Below are 20,636 nucleotides of genomic sequence, written 5' to 3'. Positions count from 1 at the left end.
CGTAAGAAAGATAATATACTTTTCTGGCAGACAATAAATTCCCCCGTGTTAGGGGACAGAGACATTCCTAGGATGGAAATCGCCATCTCCGAAGAAGATTGGGTAGCACATTTCTCTAATATATATTCACTGACGAGTGATTTATTAGACCATACACATGACCACGATCACCAGGAAGGTCCGCGCCTTGATATAACCCCCCAATTTAGCCTTCAGGAGGTAGAGGAAGCTATAATTGAAAGCAAATCAGGGAAAGCGCCAGGCCCTGATGGCGTTCCGATCGATATATTTAAGGCCAATATTGAGCTGTGGGGGCCTGTACTGACGCAGACATTGAGGGCTATCTGCACATGCGGACCCCCACCATCTTGGAGAGTCTCCAACATAATTCCAATATATAAAAAGGGTGACCGCCTTTATCCAGCCTGCTACAGGCCAATTTCCCTGCTGGACACAACAGCTAAACTAGCAGGGAGAATAATCCTGAATAGGCTGCAATCATGGGCAGAGGAAAAGAACGTTCTATCCCCGGTCCAGTATGGATTCCGGAAAGGAATCAGAACAGTAGAACAAAGTTTAAATTTAAGTCTCATCATTGGAAAGTATACTAAGATTAGAACAGGCAATCTGTATCTGGCCTTTATTGACTTATCATCAGCTTTCGACTGTGTAATCCATGATCAATTGTGGGACATTTTAAATAGCATGGGGGTGAAACTAGCCTTAATTCAATTTATCCGCGAAATGTACACAGGGTGCAGAGCAAGAGTGAGGTACGGCCTAAATGGGGAATGTACTTGCCCCTTTGGTCTACACAGAGGAGTGCGCCAAGGCTGCGTTCTCGCTCCGTTCCTGTTTTCAATGTATATAAACAATCTAGACAAAGAATTGGCCACTAGGTGTAAAGATGTACCACAAATAGATAAGCAACCTGTCCCAGCATTACTTTACGCAGACGACGCAGTATTAATGGCCAGGACTCCAATAGCTCTCCAGAAACTTCTAACAACCTGCATTACATACATGACACAGCTGGGACTTACTGTCAATCGCTCCAAAACCTTTATCATGAACTGCGGAAGGAAGCGCGGCAAGACTTATAACACCACCATTTTAGACAGCAAGGTCAAAATTGCGCAAACCTTTTCATATCTGGGCATAACATTTGATAAGCTGGGTTCCTGGGCCAACTGCAGGAAGATGAAGAGAGTACACCTGATTAAAACAAGATGGCACTACGACTCTTCTCCAAAAGGCTTGGGGGGATTACACCACCTAACATGATAAAGATCTATAAAGCCAAGTGTATTCCGGCCGTTACGTATGGGGCAGGAATTTGGGGACATACAAACTGTGATCTAGTGCAGACAGTGGAAAATGACTTCCTACGACATCTGTTGAGGGTACCAAAAGGCACCTCATCGTATGTCACACACTCGGAACTCGGGGTTCCCTACATTGCAGACTTGATAAAGATCCAGCCACTACTACTATGGCATAAAGTCTGGACTTTGGAACACACCAGTTTTAATAAGGCTATCTTGACCGACTGTACGAAATCATTATATACATCAAGGGTACCATGGTTAAAATACATTATGACCTTTTTCGAAAAAATGGGCAAACAAGACTACTATACAAACCCAGTCTCTTTGCGGAAGATATCCAAGAAGGACCTGAGTATCTTGGCATTAAACTATCTAGAAGACATACGTTGGGAGGTGGAATAAAAAAAAACCTCAGTCATTTATAATCAAATAATTCTGACGGCTGAGGGCATGCAGCCGTACATGGCAAACATGGTACTCCCTCGCCACCGTTATGTTCTTACAAGATTTAGGCTAGACACATTCCATCGTCTAGTTTCATTTCCAATTATGAACGATTGGACCACTGTGTTAAAACCATGTCCCTGTGATGCAAAAACACTTCAATCTACAATCTATGTGGTTTTATTCTGTAATTTTTACGCCTACCAGAGGAAGCGTCTAGTTGTTCCGCTTTTAAGGTCAATTAATCTCCCCCAGTGTCGCACAGCCTATGTCTGTCTCCAGTCACTATCTTCTCTAGAGATGTGCGGAATCTTAGCTAATTTTTTATGTTCTGTATTAAAGATAAGGAAATCTATGGGGGAGGTGATCGAATTGTAACTTATTGTGATAGGGTTTTTTATTTTATTTATTGATATACTAGACTGATTTATTGTTGTGTGCTTTTACATTTTTTATTATTTTATCTACTCGACTTTTTATTATATATTGAAATGTATGTATCATAATTGGAGATCTTTTATGACTGTTATGTCTTTTATGACTTGTTGAAAGTCGAATAAAGATTTTGTACTACTACAAAGTGCTGCTTTTCCGACGTGTTGTAATCTATTCTGAGTTTCAACCGCGCCCACCTCACGTCTATCGCTTTCATTAGGCTTGTCTTGCAAAAATATGTTGATGTCATTGGTGAAAGCTTTGTGATTGTCTTGCCTTGAGGCTGTTTTGTTCACCTCTGCTACATGGATAATTGCACGATTGCTGATATGTTTTACAGTGAGCAAACTACTTGTTTATTTTGTGTCTCCCCTTTGCGCACCATGGTGGCAGGAGAGCGGAAATACTTCGGCTTGTTTTGATTCTGTGATTCGAACATTTTACGAGACAATTACAATCTGTCTTTTTTCCATCCAAAATGAACCTGAATAGAGCGTTTTGGCTTTTTTTTCTCATCATCATTTCTTTTCATCCTCATGAGAAGACGCAGAGTGTTTTGCCTCCAGGACACCAGTGCGATTGGTTAACAAATGTTACTGTGTAACAAGGGTGATTGCATTACATCTGAGAGAAAGCGGGAAAGCGCTGTATTCTGTTCATTCTCTCCAGTGAAATGTTTGTCTCCCAAAGCTATAATGGTAGCAACAAAATAGTGACAGTTTTGCAATGACAATTCATAAAAAACACTTTGCATTTATCGCCTCTGGGCATGCACAAGTACTTTCATCTTCCCTTCGCCATTGCTTGTCGAACGTGCTGTATTTAATGGGACTTGAAGGCGCTGTCTTTTGTTCTTTTTTCATACGTGTTGGGGTGGAAGCCCTAGACGCACAGAGCTAAAGATCACTTATGCGCTCAGTATGTTGCCCTATCTTGGAGTGTTCTGTGTTCTACCTCATACCTGCCTTTCCCCATCCCACAAAGGAAGTGATGTCCAGCTTGCATTCCCAAGTCCAGTGCTCTCAAGATGTAAGAGGGAGTTCCAAAGTTTGCCGTCATGCACTAAGAAGGAACACATCAAGGATACCTTATAGTTGTTACACTTGTGGAGTTACCAGTGGTTCCTATATCAATAGCGAAGTGGGATGTGGAAATACCCCCATACAATCTTTGTCCGTGAGGGAGTAGTTAGAACAGGTCTTAAGCAAACAAAAAAAGAGATGAAAATGACAGAAAGGACTGAAATATGCATCAGGGTTGACCAATTAATGTGGCAAAAGAAATCCAGTTATAAATTGACAATGCCATTAGCTCCAATTCAAGTAAATGCGAGACCTATCACATTGCAAATGCTTGTTCATTCAGCTTGGACTAAGGACTTTGGAATTACCAATGTGCACTTTCTTGCAGGACACCGATCTACATCTAGATCTACATCTATTGGCCATGTTAACAAAGTTTCTGGATAGGGTAGTTATCACACTGCAGTCTGTGCCAGAGAATAAGCTGTTTCTAGTTTCCCCTAGTCTGCTAACTCAAATGCCTGAGTTATTTACATTGTCTCCTGGACAGGTTATGGGTGGTGATCATCCTGCTTAGGAAAAATGCTGCAAATAAGATCACAGGTATCATATATGTAATTTGAATAATGAATATTTATTTTTCGGGACCGGAGCAGAGCAGACACTCCCTTGCTGCCCAGGGTCAAACTGACCACCAAAGAACGTTCTCTCTTTCAACAAACACATGAAATCTCACAGCGGTGAGATTCCATCACACAAACTGCATGATGCACAGTCCATTAAAACCCATTATAACACACCTCTTCCCTTCCACATAACAAACAAAATGAAAACATCATGAGTTAACAATATGATGACTACATGAATTTTATAAGAATGAGAAAAGAAACATAATGAACTAGTAAGTATATAAAGGATATAAAGCATTGTAAACAGGAAACGAATATTAAGACCAATGCACTATGATTATTATGCCAGCAACAATTCTAAGCATTGCATAAACATGTATTTTTACCATTTACTTTTGCATAAACACAAAAAATTAACATATAGAAACTGTAAACATAATCTTCTAAATATTCTGGAAGTCTCCAATTGCTTATATTTCTCTCTTCCTGGCGGGCTGGCAGAACATCCATATACCTCGCTACACTTGCAGACTGAGAACTTGTTACATTTCTTTCTCCTCCAAAATCAACATCCTTCATTAACTTGTAATGACTACGTCTCTCAACTTCCCTCACCAGACAATCGCCTCCTTTCTGATACAACTTAATCTTGCAATGCTTCTATTACTCTCCAGTCTCTTAAAGAACATAGAATTGATACATACACTTGACTTTGAATGGACCACTAAATTTAGACAATTCCATCATTAATCTACCCTCCTTGACCTTCACGCAATCACCAGCCTTGACCAAACCATTAAATATTTTTGCGTCTCCCAATTCATCTTCATTACTTTTGTCACCATGTGACACCCACTCTTTCACCATGAAGGCACCAACTTGGTACCCGGAACTCTCTCGCCTCATCACTTCAAACCGAGACTTCTGAGTAGCTTCCTGTTCAGTGGTGTGATACGCCTACAATATTTCCTCCACCAACCTCTCCACATCTTGTCCACACAGATTTGTCATTTGGATGATTCCTTTCACTGACCGATTTGCCCACTCAACTATGCCATTTCCTTGAGGATTATAAAAGAGGTGCTATGGTGCATGCTACCACAACCTGACAAAAATTCCTGCATCTCATGAGAGACCAATTGGATGCCATTGTCATTTATGACTACCAGTGGAACTCCCTCTTCTGAGAATATTTTACTCAGACTGCAAATGGTGGCTTCTGTTGTAATTTCCTTCAAAATTTTCACATACAACAACTTCGAAAAAACATCTATGACCACTAACGCAAACAGGCATTCATTGCACAATTTAGCCATTGGGCCAATAAAATCCACAGACACTATGTCAAGCCTTACTAAAATTCACAATGTGTCCCATGTTCAACAGTGCACAAACCTCAAGTCTTTTCTCCCGTACACCTTTCAATTCATGATGTAACCTGGTCATCCAAACCCAGACACCAGAACTGAGCTTTGAGTCTGTGCTGAGTCAAACTCTGTCCCAAATAACATTCATGAGCCAGTGATATGAGTTTGGTTCTGTATCCCAAGGGCAGAATACATCTGTCACTCCTTGTCAGCAATGTATCCCCACACATTGACATTTCATCCATACCTTAACATATGGACACACTGATACCGACACAAAACTATCCCTTCTACTTTCAGAAATCACCATGCGTATAACTTCCTTGAGAACTTAATTGTCATTCATCTCACAATGCCACTCATCGACTGTAAATACACCTTCACCACCTCCCACTACATCTTGGACTGAAGCGACCGCACCATCACTTTGACTAGATGAAAGTGAGGGAGCATCCACCATCTTCAAGTCCACAGACATTCTCGACAAGAATCAGCCTGAGTATTTTTCCAACACTGAATGTGTTCAATAATGTAGCTATATTCCTGGAGTCTAGCCGCTAGCCTCGCCAATCTTGCGGAGCCTTTCCCTGATTCTCCTGGAAGAAGCACTTTAACCATGGATTTATGATCAGACCTCAAGAGACATTTTGTACACCACACATAAGTGAGATAATACTCCACACCCCAGACGCCTGCCAGCACCACAGATCTTTCAGTACCTCCATGTTTTCGAGAGAGGATGGCACCTACACCAGTGGCACTAGCAACAACAGTTATAATAGACTTGCGCTTGATGTCAAAAGGTACCAAGATCTTGCTTCACAAATCTATCCCTTATTCATAGTAAAACACTCCTCCTGTTCACAATTCCAAGTAAAATTTGACCCTTTTCCTGATTAAGGACCTCAAACACTCAGGGCCGTATTTATACTCTGGTTGCGCCGAATTTGCGTCGTTTTTTTCGACGCAAATTCGACGCTAAACTAACGCCAACTAACGCCATATTTATACTATGGCGTTAGACGCTTCGGGCGCCAAAGTGCCCGGAGTGGGCGTCATTTTTTAGCGTGAACCCCTTCCTTGCGTTAATGATATGCAAGGGAGGCGTTCCCGTCTTAAAAAATGACTCCCAGGCCTTTACGTGGTATTTATACTCCCGGGCAAAAATGACGCCCGGGAGTGGGCGTGGCCAAAAACGGCGCTTTTGCGCCGCTTTTTAACGCCTGGGTCAGGCATGGCGTTAAGGGACAAGTGGGCTCAAAATGAGCCCAGAGGTGCCCTCCCCTGCCCCCAGGGACCCCCCCTGCCACCCTTGCCCACCCCAGGAGGACACCCAAGGACGGAGGGACCCATCCCATGGACATTAAGGTAAGTCCAGGTAAGTTTTTTTTTTTTTTTTTTTTGTGGCATAGGGGGGCCTGATTTGTGCCCCCCTACATGCCACTATGCCCAATGACCATGCCCAGGGGACAGAAGTCCCCTGGGCATGGCCATTGGGCAAGGGGGCATGACTCCTATCTTTACAATGATAGGAGTCATGTTGATGGGGGATGGGCGTCGAAAAAAAATGGCGCAAGTCGGGTTACGACGATTTTTTCGACGTAACCTGACTTGCCCCATTTTAAGACGCCCATACGCCATTTTCCCCCTACGCCGGCGCTGTCTGGTGTACGTGGTTTTTTTCCACGCACACCAGGCAGCGCCGGTCTGATTGCGCCGTCTAACGCCATTCCATAAATACGGCGCCCGCATGGCGCTTCAGAATGGCGTTAGACGGCGCAAAATTTTTTGACGCTAAACTGCGTTAGCGCAGTTTAGCGTCAAAAAGTATAAATATGGGCCTCAGTCTTATCTGCAAACCTTTCCACAAATTTCACATACTATTCTATTAGACCCGTGAAGGACCTCAATTGCTCTTTATCCACAATAGCCGGTACCAACTCAGTCACCATCAACAAATTATCTTTATGTTTGACCTCCTCCTTTGAAAGGGTATAACCCAAATATTCAACCTGCTCCTCCAAAAATGAACAATTTTCTTTATGGAATTTATGACCTACTTCTGTGATTGTATGCAAAGTCTGCTTCAATATGTCATTGTGCTCTTCAATGGTTTGCCAAAAATTGATATGTCATCTTGGAAGTACCACATTTTTTTTAACATTTGAAAACTTCACTAAGCATGCATTGGAATATACTTGTTGCTGAGGACAATCCAAGCAGCATGCAAGTTAATTGAAAATTTCCCTCCATGGTAATGAAGGCTGTCAGCGGCTTGGATTACTCATGGAGTTTAATCTGATGATACTCATTTTTCAAGTTCAACTCTGAAAAGTACCTCACCCCTTTTAACATCAAAACCAGCTCACCAATGTTGGGTAAGGGAAAAGTGTCTGCTACCACACTTTGGTTCAAGGATCAGAGGTCAAGAGAGAACTTTAACTGCCCATCATGTGTTTTGTGATGACAACAGGCGATACCTAATTAGATGCTTCTACAGGTTCTATGATCCCTTCCTGTAACATTTCTTGAATTTACTTTTTAACCTTTTCCCGAACTGCCACTGGCACTCTCCTGAGCCTGTGTTGAACTCAACCTGCTCCTTTCATAGGTATAATTTTTATTGTACATATCCCTTAAGGGTATCTTCAAATATATCCTAAGATCTCCGATAAAGATTCGTCCTACACCACTATAACCTGAAATGGGGCCCAAGGGTTGACTGTGATATGAAGGTTGTACTGGTGTAAACACCTCAAAATTGGAGATCCCTGCTCAGCTATACACACTTTGCCCTGTATGTTCCTTTTCTCAATTGTAATGTGTGCATCCATATACCCCAAAATATTAATGTTTTCACCGTAATACCCTCCTGGGGAAATACATTTGCGCTTTTATGTCACACCACTCCACACACACTCAAACATTGTCTTGGGAATTATTGTGTACATAGACCCTGTATCCACCATAAGTTGGATAAGTCACCCATTTACTTCAAAAGTGGCCTTGGGTCTATTCTTCCTCTTGTCTTCTTCTGCCACCTCTTCCTCTCATACTACACTCAAAATCCTGTTCAGAGATTTCAGTGCCAATAGTGAAGACATCCAATACCACTGCCACTTTGCTGTGATTCAGAAACTTACACATACCAGCAAAATTACCTATCTGGCTACATTTTCTCACTCTTTGTTATTGGCAAAACAAAATTTAGAGCCTGACATATGGCCTATGCTCCCACACTGGTTGCAGTCCTTAACAGGTTGTTTAGATTGTGTAGAAATTTTGACAGACCTATTAGAGCTACAGTCTTTGATTTGTTGACCATCCTACCTCCGAAACTTCATGACCCTGATTTTTCTCCATCTCTCTTATACATAAATCAGATTGTTCAATAACCTTGAGAATATTTATTACATCCTTCAGTGGGGGATTCCTTGCTGCCCACACTCTCTCTTGAATTTGTTTACTTTTGTATTTGACGATTAACTTGTCTCAGATGAGTTTGTCTGTCATTCCTACAAATTGACATTTGGTCAAACAGCTCTCTTAGTCTGGCTACAAACACATCAATTGACTCTTCCATCCTTTGGTGTTGGGTGTAGAATTTACATCTTGTCATAACTAAATTCTCTTTCTTTTCATATCTAATTTCCAATCTGCGTCTAGCCTCTTTAAAAGTGTATTGGATTGGTTGCCCATTAGGTTCAAGAGCTTGTGACAAATACTTAAATATACGCTGAACTTTTTTTCTCAAGGTACGTAATAATAACGCTTTTTTGTGCAGGGCGAAATTCTTGACCATCCAAAGCCTCTAAATAGTTATCAAGCATTACAATCCAGTTCTACCAAGGAATTGGTGGGTTGCGAGCTTGAATTAGAAATCACTGTGGCAGAATAAATGAAATATTTGAAGCTTCCATGAGTAAAATAATAAACTCGGAAACACTAATATATTTTTAAGGTGTGCACATCAGCATTCCGAGACAAGTGGGAAGCAGAGTCAACCTGTGATTTTTTTATTTTTATTTATAAAGACCTGTCTGCTTAAAGTACATGAGCCCCCTCGCCAACATCGTTCGCAAGCACGACATCATCATCACCTCCTACGCCGACGACACCCAACTTATACTCTCCCTCACCAAGGACCCCGCCAGCGCCAAGACCAACCTACAAGAGGGTATGAAGGACGTCGCCGATTGGATGAGGCTCAGCCGCCTAAAGCTGAACTCTGAAAAAACTGAAGTCCTCATCCTCGGCAACACTCCGTCCGCCTGGGACGACTCCTGGTGGCCCACGGCCCTCGGCACCGCACCGACCCCCACAGACCACGCCCGCAACCTCGGCTTCATCTTGGACCCTCTTCTCACCATGACCAAGCAAGTCAACGCCGTGTCCTCCGCCTGCTTCCTCACCCTCCGCATGCTCCGCAAGATCTTCCGCTGGATCCCCGCCGACACTAGAAAAATCGTGACCCACGCCCTCGTCACGAGCCACCTGGACTACGGCAACACCCTCTACGCCGGGACCACAGCCAAACTCCAAAATCGCCTGCAAAGCATTCAAAATGCATCGGCACGCCTCATCCTCGACGTACCCCGCAACAGCCACATCTCCGCACACCTGAGACACCTGCATTGGCTCCCAGTCAGCAAAAGGATCACCTTTCGACTTCTCACCCACGCACACAAAGCCCTCCACAACAAGGGACCGGAATACCTCAACCGACGCCTCAGCTTCTACGTCCCCACCCGCCTCCTCCGTTCCTCTGGTCTCACACTCGCTGCCGTCCCTCGCATCCGCCGCTCCACGGCGGGTGGGAGATCTTTTTCCTTCCTGGCGGCCAAGACCTGGAACTCCCTCCCCACCAGCCTCAGGACCACCCAGGACCACTCCGCTTTCCAGAGACTCCTAAAAACCTGGCTATTCGAGCAGCAGTAACCCCCCCCTTTCCCCTAGCGCCTTGAGACCCGCACGGGTGAGTAGCGCGCTTTATAAATGTTAATGATTTGATTTGATTTGAAGTAGAAGATAACTTAACAGTCACCTCAATTGATGCCCCATGGTGTGTGCATCACCGTTGGATGATGCGCTTGGATACGTTCCAAGGTGTGCGCATCACTGCTACATATAGTACTTTGGATTCTTCAGTGAATTTCAATTGCACACTCGAGGGCTGAGGTGAACGTGTTGTCGCACACCATTTTACAAGGCTTTGATCAACTCAAAATGGCCACAATATGTAAAGGTGAGCTTGTCACCACACACTTGGTCTGTCAATAACTGGCTTTGCTTTGAGCCCAATTCGGAATGGCCACCATGCATCCTGTCAATATGCCTGCATGAGATGTCATGCACTTTAGAAAAATAACTGCACAGGCTTGAAGGTGGGCCCAACAGAACGCCAATAGCCACCTCGCAATGTCTGACACCCACACTCTATGCTGCACGCAAGTACTTGCTACACAAATAAGTGCTCTCTGGAACCCTTGCTATGCCCATCTGATGCTGGACAGCACTGAACTGTGCCTCACAACCGCTGCACGAGACCCATCTTTTTTCTCCGCACCGATGCTTCAGTCTGCACCAGTTATCTCCTTACATGTTGCTGGCCAGCCCGTTACCAAAATTAGTTGTAAAGAAGATCACAAGTATCATATATGTAATTTGAATATTGCACATTTATTCTTCAGCAACAGCGCAGAGCGGATACTCCCTTTGCTGGCCAGGGTCAAACTGACCTCCAAAGAACATTTGCCCTTTCAACAAACACATGGGGGCATATTTATACTCTGTTTGCGCCGAATGTGCGTCAAAGTTTTTGACGCACAATCGGCGCAAACCCTGCCCCATATTTATACTTTGACGTCCGATCCCGCGGGCGTCACAATTCCCCCATGTGCGTCATTTTTTGGAAGGGGGAACCAGCCTTGCGTTAATTATATGCAAGGTAGGCGTGCCCTTCCAAAAAATTACTTTAAGGCCTGTGCCCCTTATTTATACTCTGACGTCATTTTGACGAACAGGAGGGGGTAGGCCTTAAAACCGGCGCACAGCCCTGATGGGCGCCGTTTTTTTAACGCCTGGGTCAGGGCAGGCGTTAAGGGGCCTGTGGGCTCGGAAGGAGCCCAGAGGTGCCCTCCCCTGCCCCCAGGGACACCCCCTGCCACCCTTGCCCACCCCAGGAGGACACCCAAGGATGGAGGGACCCATCCCAGGGAAGTTGAGGTAAGTTGGGGTAAGTATTGTTTTTCGTTTTTTTTAAGTGTCATAGGGGGGCCAGATTTGGGCCCCCCTACATGCCACTATGCCCAATGGCCATGCCCAGGGGACAAAAGTCCCCTGGGCATGGCCATTGGGCAAGGGGGCATGACTCCTGTCTTTGCTATGACAGGAGTCATGTCAATGGAGGTTGGGCGTAAAAAAAAATGGCGCAAATCCGGTTTGAGGCCTGAATTTTGCCTCAGACCTGACTTGCACTGTTTTTTGACGCACAACCCCCATTTTCCCATACGCCGGTGCTGCCCGGTGTGAATCATTTTTTTTGACGCACACCAGTCCGCAGCGCCGGCTAACGTCATTCCATTAATAAGGCGCCCGCATGGCGCATTGGAATGGCGTTAGCCGGCGGTACAATTTTTGACGCACAACTGCGTTGGCGCAGTTGTGCGTCAAAAAGTATAAATATGGGCCTTGGAATCTCACAGCAGAGAGATTCCAACACACATAATGAGCGACGCACAGTCCATTAAAACCCATTATAACAAATAACTGTGTCATTTTGCTGTTGCATTTGAGTACTTTTTAAGAGATATTTCAGTCTTCAATCATTTGTAGTAGTTAGTTTTGCTTTTGACTACATTGATCTATTGAATATTGTTAGGGTCATAGATCTGGTATTGGTTGCCATGGAAATCCATCTATCACAATATTATGAAAGACACCAGACTTTTTTATTAATGCACATTAGAAATTATCAATGTCTTTATGTCAGATCTCAGATTAGTACAGCTTCTGTTGTGAAAAAAAATGCAATTTAAGGTAAAAAACTAGGCCTTACCCCATCCTAATGCACATTACCTGTCTTTAATGATGCAGTGTTATGTCATTTTTGTCACATTTTATCTTGCCATGACAAAATGTAATTCATTTCTTGCTGATCAATTTTCTAGCCTATTTGCATGTTGCATAATGATAGGATATATGAAGGGAAATGTGTGTTGTATGCTATTGCATCCATATACGCAATGATCGGATGATTTTAATTATATTGGTAATTAATTCACACATTCTGATTTGATTTGATTTGAAAAAGCCACTGGGTCGATCTGAAAAGCAATAAAGGCTGAAGAGTGTGTGGGAGTAAATTAAAGTTTCTTTATTCATGAGCACCTCATCCACCAGTCTTGGAACAACACAGCTCACTGACAGCCAGTCTTAGATTTACACCTCCTTCATCAAGCTGGGGTTAGATGAACATTTCTAAGACACCATTCACCTCCTTCTGTTAGACAGCAAAGGAAACATGTAGGAGAACACAGGTTATACACAAAGAAATACCAACTTAGCAGGGAAATTACACAGGAACATACTGATCTGTACAATAGTAGGAGCAAGTAATACATTAAAAGAGGTATAACTATATAATACAAAAAAACAAAGAACCATGTAAAAATACAGGAGATAATCAGAAACTTTAGGTCACCTTTTTATGGGATACGTGAGAGTCACACAACTACAGTATGATTTAGCCCTTGGCAGTCTTTACTCTGTCCGTCATAGTGGCGAAGGATATGACATAGAGAGTCATATTTTTAGTTGACTGCCAGCCAGGCAGTGATCACTGTGCGTTCACAGAAGCTGCTGCCATGGCAGATCCTATGAAGGCAATGAGAGATTGGCTTAGCTGACTGTAGGGAGGGCTGTCAATCTGTATTTATGCGGGAAAGAGTTACCACTGATGATGCAGATTGAAGCATATTGGCCTGCTGCCCCAACACCCTCCTATCTTTCGCTTTCAACTTTGAGCCATCCCCTGACAGTCGGAGAATGTTAGGTTCTCATTATGCTAATGAGGCTACTGGATTTGGGTGGCAAAATCACATGGATTGTGGGTACTAAGCTCGATTCCGCACCATCTGACGCCTGTCAGCCTAATCCAGGTTTTCTGGCTATCTAGCAGTGCCTCATCTCTGGCCGAGATGATTGTGGCAACCGGGTGCATAACAAGAAAGACTCCTCAGGGGAATCGTGGTCAATCAGATCTCATCCCTTTCTCTCAGTTACCAAAGTCTCATATAGGCAAAGACAACAGAGGCAGAATATAGTTCAATAAGCATTTATTGAAGTACCTGCATCTTAGATGAGAAAGCATGTATTGCAATAACTATGATGATAAAACACAATAAAAGCAAGCAAGTGATTGAAAGAGTAGAACACAAAAAAAGTCCTACCATACTGCCACTAGGAATGAGCTCTATTTCTCCTACCTACACTATGTTTGAGCACAGTGTAATACACCTAATCTGCCCTCTGGGTTTCTCCCTGGGAGTGCATCATCCCTCATACCTGGAGGAAGAAGCCTGTAGTCTAGAGAGACACCGTCCCGATGTGTGTCTGAGCAAATAGCTGTAGCGAAGCAATCAGCATACAGTCGTGGTCATCTGGCTGGAATCTCCCTCTAACATGTTTGGGACAAAGGGGAGTTTTTATAATAAAACAGCTGACATTCTATGAAATGGTCCCCATATATCAGTGTGTGTTTTTCTGTGAATGTTGGCGACACAGCATACCACGTTTGTCGGCAACCCTATCTGACTGTAGCCTTGGAGAAAGCACAAATTGAAATAAATGTCCTACTAAGAACTTGATGCTTTCCTAGGCAAAATGACAGTGAGTAGAGAAAATAAAACAGCACCGCAAATGTGGCTATTGCTAGAAAAATAAAGCAATGCTGAATAAAATGTAACTGGGTTAAAGTGCACAGCGACAGGCTTAGTTAGCTAAAACATTGTGGCCCTCATTACAACCCTGGCGGTCGGTGATAAAGCGGCAGAAATACCGGCAACAGGACGGTGGTAAAAAAAATGGAATCACGACCATGGCGGAAACCGCCAACACAGACAGCCACTTTAACATTCTGACCGTCACGGCAGTAGCAACAAACACCGCGGCGCTAACTGCCAACAGACATGCGGAAGACAATGTACCGCCCACGCTATTACAAGGCACCAATCCGCCAGCTTTTTCGGGCGGTACCAACACCATCAAAAGCACGTCGGAAACAGTACTTGGAACTGAAACCACTCACCTCTTGACACCCAACGAGGAACCAGGACGCCATGGAGCCCGAGTTACAGGTGTTACCAAAGTTGGATTACCTCCTCTTCTACCAGGAACATCAAAGACGCCGGCGACAACCATGGTCAGTACTGCACCTAGCACACAGGGGAGGGGAGGAGGAAAAGGAGAGTGAAACACACACACACACAACACGCAACACCCCCACCCCCAACAACACACACATAAACACATGCAGCAACATTACATTTACTCCTCGTAACCCCCTGGAAGAACGCAAGGACCAAATGAAATGATTGTAACGAGTGTAATCATCGAACATCCAGATAGGCCAACATAACTTTAAAAGATCAGTATATACAAATATTTACAGCAAGTACACAAGTCCGGATACTCTTCCATTCAATGTCCGTGGACCAGTGGTCCCAAGAAGCATGGGCGAAGCCCACACATGACACCTGCCTCAAAACGGAAAGAACACTGCTGGGGCATCAGGTCGAAAAAAAACCAGGCACCTCACGGGGAAGGGGAGGGGGCCACCTCAGCCAGATGATGGGACGACGCCACAGCTCCATGAGGGGGCTCCATGCCCACTGCTTGGTCCTGGGTAGTGCAAAGCCACAGTCTCTCAAGTCTCTCAAGTGGGTGCACTGCACACTGCTTGGTCCTGGGGAGTGCAAAGCCACAATCTCTCAAGTCTCTCCAGTGGGTGCACTATGCACTGATTGGTCCTGGGGAGTGCAAAGCCATAGTCTCTCAAGTCTCTCCAGTGGGTGCACTGCCCACTGATTGGTCCTGGGGAGGGCAAAACCACAGTCTCTCAAGTCTCTCAAGTGGGTGGTTTGCTCACTGATTGGTCCTGGGGAGTGCAAAGCCAAAGTCTCGCAAGTCTCTCAAGTGGGTGGTTTGCCCACTGATTAGTCCTGGGGAGTGCAAATCCACAGTCTCAAGTCTCTCAAGTGGGTGGTTTGCCCACTGATTGGTCCTGGGGAGTGCATTGTCCGTGGACCAGTGGACCCAAAAAGCACGGGCGCAGCCCACACATGATACCTGCCCCAAAACGGAGAGAACACTGCAGGGGTATCAGGTCGAAAGTAAACAGGCACCTCAGTGGGAAGGGGAGGGGGCACCTCAGCCAGATGAAGGGACGACGCCACTGCTTCACGAGGGGAGTCCATGCACACTGATTGGTCCTGGGGAGTGCAAAGCCACAGTCTCGCAAGTCTCTCAAGTGGGTGGTTTGCCCACTGATTGGTCCTTGGGAGTGCAAAGCCACAGTCTCACAAGTCTTTCAAGTGGGTGGTTTGCCCACTGATTGGTCCTGGGGAGTGCAAAGCCATATTCTCACAAGTCTCTCAAGTGGGTGGTTTGCCCACTGATTGGTCCTTGGGAGTGCAAAGCCACAGTCTCACAAGTCTCTCAAGTGGGTGGTTGGCCCACTGATTGGTCCTGGGGAGTGCAAGGCCACAGTCTCTCTAGTGGATGTGTTCTCCACTGGTTCTGGAGGGGGCTTTGCGCCCAGAGTGCTTCATCCTGCCACGGACTGTTTTAGTGGATGCTGTTCTCCACTGGTTCTGGCTGCCTATAAATTTTACTTTTGACAGGAAGGCTGTCTCCAGTGTCAACTGTGTGCTCACACCAGGATGTTGTACCTGGTACAAGTGAAAAGAGGTCTGAAAATTGGCTTAGGAGATTGATGCAGTTGTCTTTCTGTTCTGCAGTCAAACAATCTGCTAACACTACTCCCTCCACTAAGGCATCTGCTTCAGTGATGGAGAAGAGATCAGGGAGAGGGTCACTCTCTTCTTCCTGTCCCTCATATGTTGCCATGAGCAGGGTGAGATCAGCCCTTGACAGGGTCATAGTAGGGTTTCAGGCGGTTGACATGAATCACCCTAAGGGGACTCCTGGCAGTGCCCAGGTCTACCAAATAGGTAACATCACCCTTTTTCTCAACAATTAGATGGGGTCCACTCCATTTGTCTTGGAGTGCTCTTGGGGCCACAGGCTCCAATACCCACACCTTCTGTCCTGGTTGGTACTGGATCAGAACAGCCTTCTGGTCAGATCCTGGCTGGCCTGAAGGTTTTTACTGGCCTTTTTCATGTCCTCAGCCATTCTGGATCTTAGGCCAAGCACATAATCCACCATGTCCTGTTTAGGAGCTTTTAAAGGTTGTTCCCAACCCTCTTTCACAATAGTGAGTGGACCTCTTACAGGGTGCCCAAAGAGGAGTTCAAAGGGGCTGAAGCCCACTCCTTTTTGTGGGACCTCCCTGTAAGCAAAAACGAGGCAAGGTAACAGGACATCCCATCTCCTCCTGAGTTTTTCAAGGAGTCCCATTATTATACCTTTGAGAGTTTTATTAAACCTCTCAACCAGTCCATTTGTCTGTGGATGGTAAGGGGTAGTGAACTTGTAGGTAACACCACACTCCTTCTGCATTGCTTTCAAGTATGCAGACATGAAGTTGCTACCTCTGTCTGATACTACCTCTGTAGGAAAACCCACCCTGGAAAAGATTCCCAGGAGGGCATTTGCCACTGCAGGAGCTGTAGTGGTCCTTAAAGGTATAGCTTCAGGATATTTTGTGGCATGGTCCACTACCACCAAGATAAATCTATTGCCTGAAGCAGTAGGAGGGTCAAGGGGGCCAACTATGTCAACCCGTACCGTTTCAAAGGGCACCACAACCACTGGAGGTGGAATTAGAGGGGCCATTGGAGTGCCACCAGTCTTGCCACTGGCTTGGCAGGTCACACAAGACTTGCAAAAATCTTTGGTGTCCTCTGACATATGAGGCCAGTAAAACAAGGGGACAAGTCTTTCCCAAGTTTTTATCTGGCCCAAATGCCCAGCCAAAGGAATGTCATGTGTTAGAGTGAGAAGAAACTCTCTGTACTGCAGGGGAATGACCAATCTCCTGGCTGCTCCAGGTTTTGGGTCCCTTGACTCTGTGTACAAGAGGTTATCTTCCCAGTATACTCTATGACTGTCATTGACATCCCCATTTTGCTGTTTGACAGCTTGCTGTCTGAGACCCTCTAATGTGGGACAGGTTTGCTGTGCCACACTCAGCTCTTCCCTGGCAGGCCCCCTCCACCCAAAAGCTCAGCAGTGTCTGCTGCCAGCTCCTCTGGTGTAGGTTCTGCACAAGGAGGAAATTCCTCTTCCTCAGAAGGGGAATCATCTGTAGAGGGAGGGATAGTGGGTAGGGATTTACCGTTGCTACCCCTAGCTTTAGGGCGCACTTGGTCCATTGTTCCAGGATCCAAGTTACCCTGTCCTTTTGGCTTTTTGGCCTGAGCCCTGGTTAAGGCAAAAATATGTCCAGGAATGGCGAGCATTGCTGCATGGGCCTCCAACTCCACTTCTGCCTAAGCTGATGTCTCTAAATCATTCCCTAGTAGACAGTTTACAGGTAAATCTGAGGCAACCACAACTTTCTTTTGACCAGTAACCCCCCCAGTTGAGATTCACAACAGCCATGGGGTAGCTAAGAGTGTTGTTATGAGCGTCAATCACTTGGTACTGCTGACCAAGTAGGTGTTGTTCAGGGTGGACCAGTTTTTCTATAACCATAGTTACACTGGCTCCTGTGTCCCTGTAGGCCTGAACCTCAACACCATTTATTAGGGGAAGTTGCTTGTACTTATCCATATTAAGGGGACAACCAACCAAGGTGGCAAAATCAATGCCACCATCACAGACTAAAATAGCCTCTGTGGTCTCCCTAGCAAGACCAACCCCAAATACATTGGCAATAGGGAGCCCAGCTACACCCTTGGATTGGCTATTAGTAGTAGATTTCCCACCACCACTGCTATTACTAGGGCCACTAGAATTTGCAGCAGGGATTGTGGTGGTGGGGGGTTTGCTGTTTTATTATGGCCAGCTGGAATCAGTTGCCCAATGGCCTTTGACTTTACACAAATAACACCAAGGCTTTTTAGGTTGATTATTAGAAGAGGATTTGGACCCACCACCCCCAGGGGATTTTTGTGGGCCTGATGAAGACTCAGAATGCTTACTTTTGTCTCCACCCTTCTCAGAAGACTTACCATCCTTCTTCTTGCCATCCTTGTCACCCCCTGTATCAACTTTTCTGTTCACCCTTGTTCTGACCCACTTGTCTGCCTTCTTTCCCCATTCTTGGGGAGAGGTCAGATCTGAGTCCACTAGGTATTGGTGCAACAAGTCAGACACACAGTTGTTCAGAATATGCTCTCTCAGAATAAGATTGTACAGGCTTTCATAGTCAGATACCTTACTGCCATGTAACCACCCTTCCAAGGCCTTCATTGAACAGTCCACAAAATATGTCCAGTCTTGAGAAGACTCTTATATGGTGTCTCTGAACTTAATCCTGTATTGTTCAGTGGTCAAGCCAAATCCATTCAAGAGTGCATCTTTCAAAACTTTGAAGTTGTTGGCTTCACTTTCTCTTACAGTAAGGAGCCTATCCCTACCCTTTCCATTGAAAGATAGCCACAAAATAGCAGCCCACTGCCTTTGAGGGACCAACAGTACCATACATGCCCTCTCAAGTGCAGCAAACCACTTATTGATGTCATCCCCCTCCTTGTAAGGGGGGACTATCTTGTGCAGAGTCCTGGAATCTTGCCCTCTAACAGGATTGCTATCAGGAATACTGCTGCTGCCACCATGGGGAACTTACCCCAACCTCTGTCTTTCCCTCTCAATGTCTAGGGATTCCCTATCTAAGGCCAGCTGCTGCTGTTTAAGCTCCAGTCTGGTCTCTTCAACCCTCAACTTTTTGAGTTCCTTTTCTAACAAGTTATCCTCAGGGTGGGAGGGTTGGGAATGCTTTGACACAGAGCACAGAGGGGGACCTGTCCCTAACTGTCTGGACCCTGGTAACCTGGCCTCTAGGGAAAAAGGATGCCCTACTGTGATGGGACCCTTTCTCACTACCAGCATCACTAGCATCACTAGGTGCCTGCTAGGGGGCAGACCCTTGTCAGAACCCTCCCCAGCTTCTTCAGGGTACTCCTCTGAATCAGACTGTGAAGCTTCTCCCTTTTCTAATCTCTCATTTGATGGTCCAGACTGGTTCTGGTCATCTACAATAAGCATATTAAAGATAAACTCTTTTGTAGGATTCTTTCCTATACTTAAACCTCTATCCAGGCAGAGACCCCTCAAACTTTTATAGTTCAAACTCTCATAAGTTGCATTGACAGTTTTGAGAGTGGAATCCACAACAGGCATGATAGTATGGGTTTAAGGACAGTGAGAGGAGAGAAAAAGTTTTTAGAACATTTGAAAGTACAGAAAAAAACTTTTTCTAACTCTTAGAAAACTTTTAGAAGTTTTAAGAAACTTTTCAGAACTTTGTAAAAAGTTTTAGGATAGAAAATCAAACTTTTTGGGCTAAGTGTACATACACTGAACTGTTTGGTATATATGAAAAGTACAAAATGACAAAGTGGTAAAGCAGTTGCAAGTACTTATACCACCGCTGCCACCAATGTAGGAGGCTGGCCTGGCTTATAGTGGGTACCCTGTGGTACTTACACCCTGTGCCAGGTCCAGTTATCCCTTATTAGTAGAATAGAGGTGTTTCTAGCAGCTTAGGCTGATAGAAGGTAGCTATGGCAAAGCAGCTTAGGCTGAACTAGGAGACATGCAAAGCTCCTACTATACCACTTATATCATATGCACAATATCATAAGAAAACACAATACTCAGAGTTACTAAAAATAAAGGAACTTTATTTTTATGACAATATGCCACAAGTATCTCAGTGAGTACCCTCAGTAAGAAGGTAAGTAATATACACAAGTTATATGTACACAAACCCAAAACAGGTAAGTAAGAGTCAGAAAAGTAATGCAACCGGTGTAGAATTACAATAGATTGCAATAGGCAAACATAGGTCTAGGGGCAACACAAACCATATACTCCAAAAGTGGAATGCGAATCACGAATGGACCCCAGACCCATGGGAGCTTGTAGAGGGTCGCTGGGACTGTAAGAAAACAGTCAGGGTGTCCAAGATACCCCACCCCAAGACCCTGAAAGTAGGAGTAAAGTACACCTACTACCCTAAAAAACACAATAGTCGTGATAGGGGGATTCTGCAAGAACCAC

The sequence above is a fragment of the Pleurodeles waltl genome, chromosome 12 (genome assembly GCF_031143425.1).
Source record: "Pleurodeles waltl isolate 20211129_DDA chromosome 12, aPleWal1.hap1.20221129, whole genome shotgun sequence".
Taxonomy (NCBI): Eukaryota; Metazoa; Chordata; class Amphibia; order Caudata; family Salamandridae; genus Pleurodeles; species Pleurodeles waltl.
The sequence above is the reverse complement of the archived record's forward strand: the minus strand, read 5'-3'. Positions refer to the sequence as shown.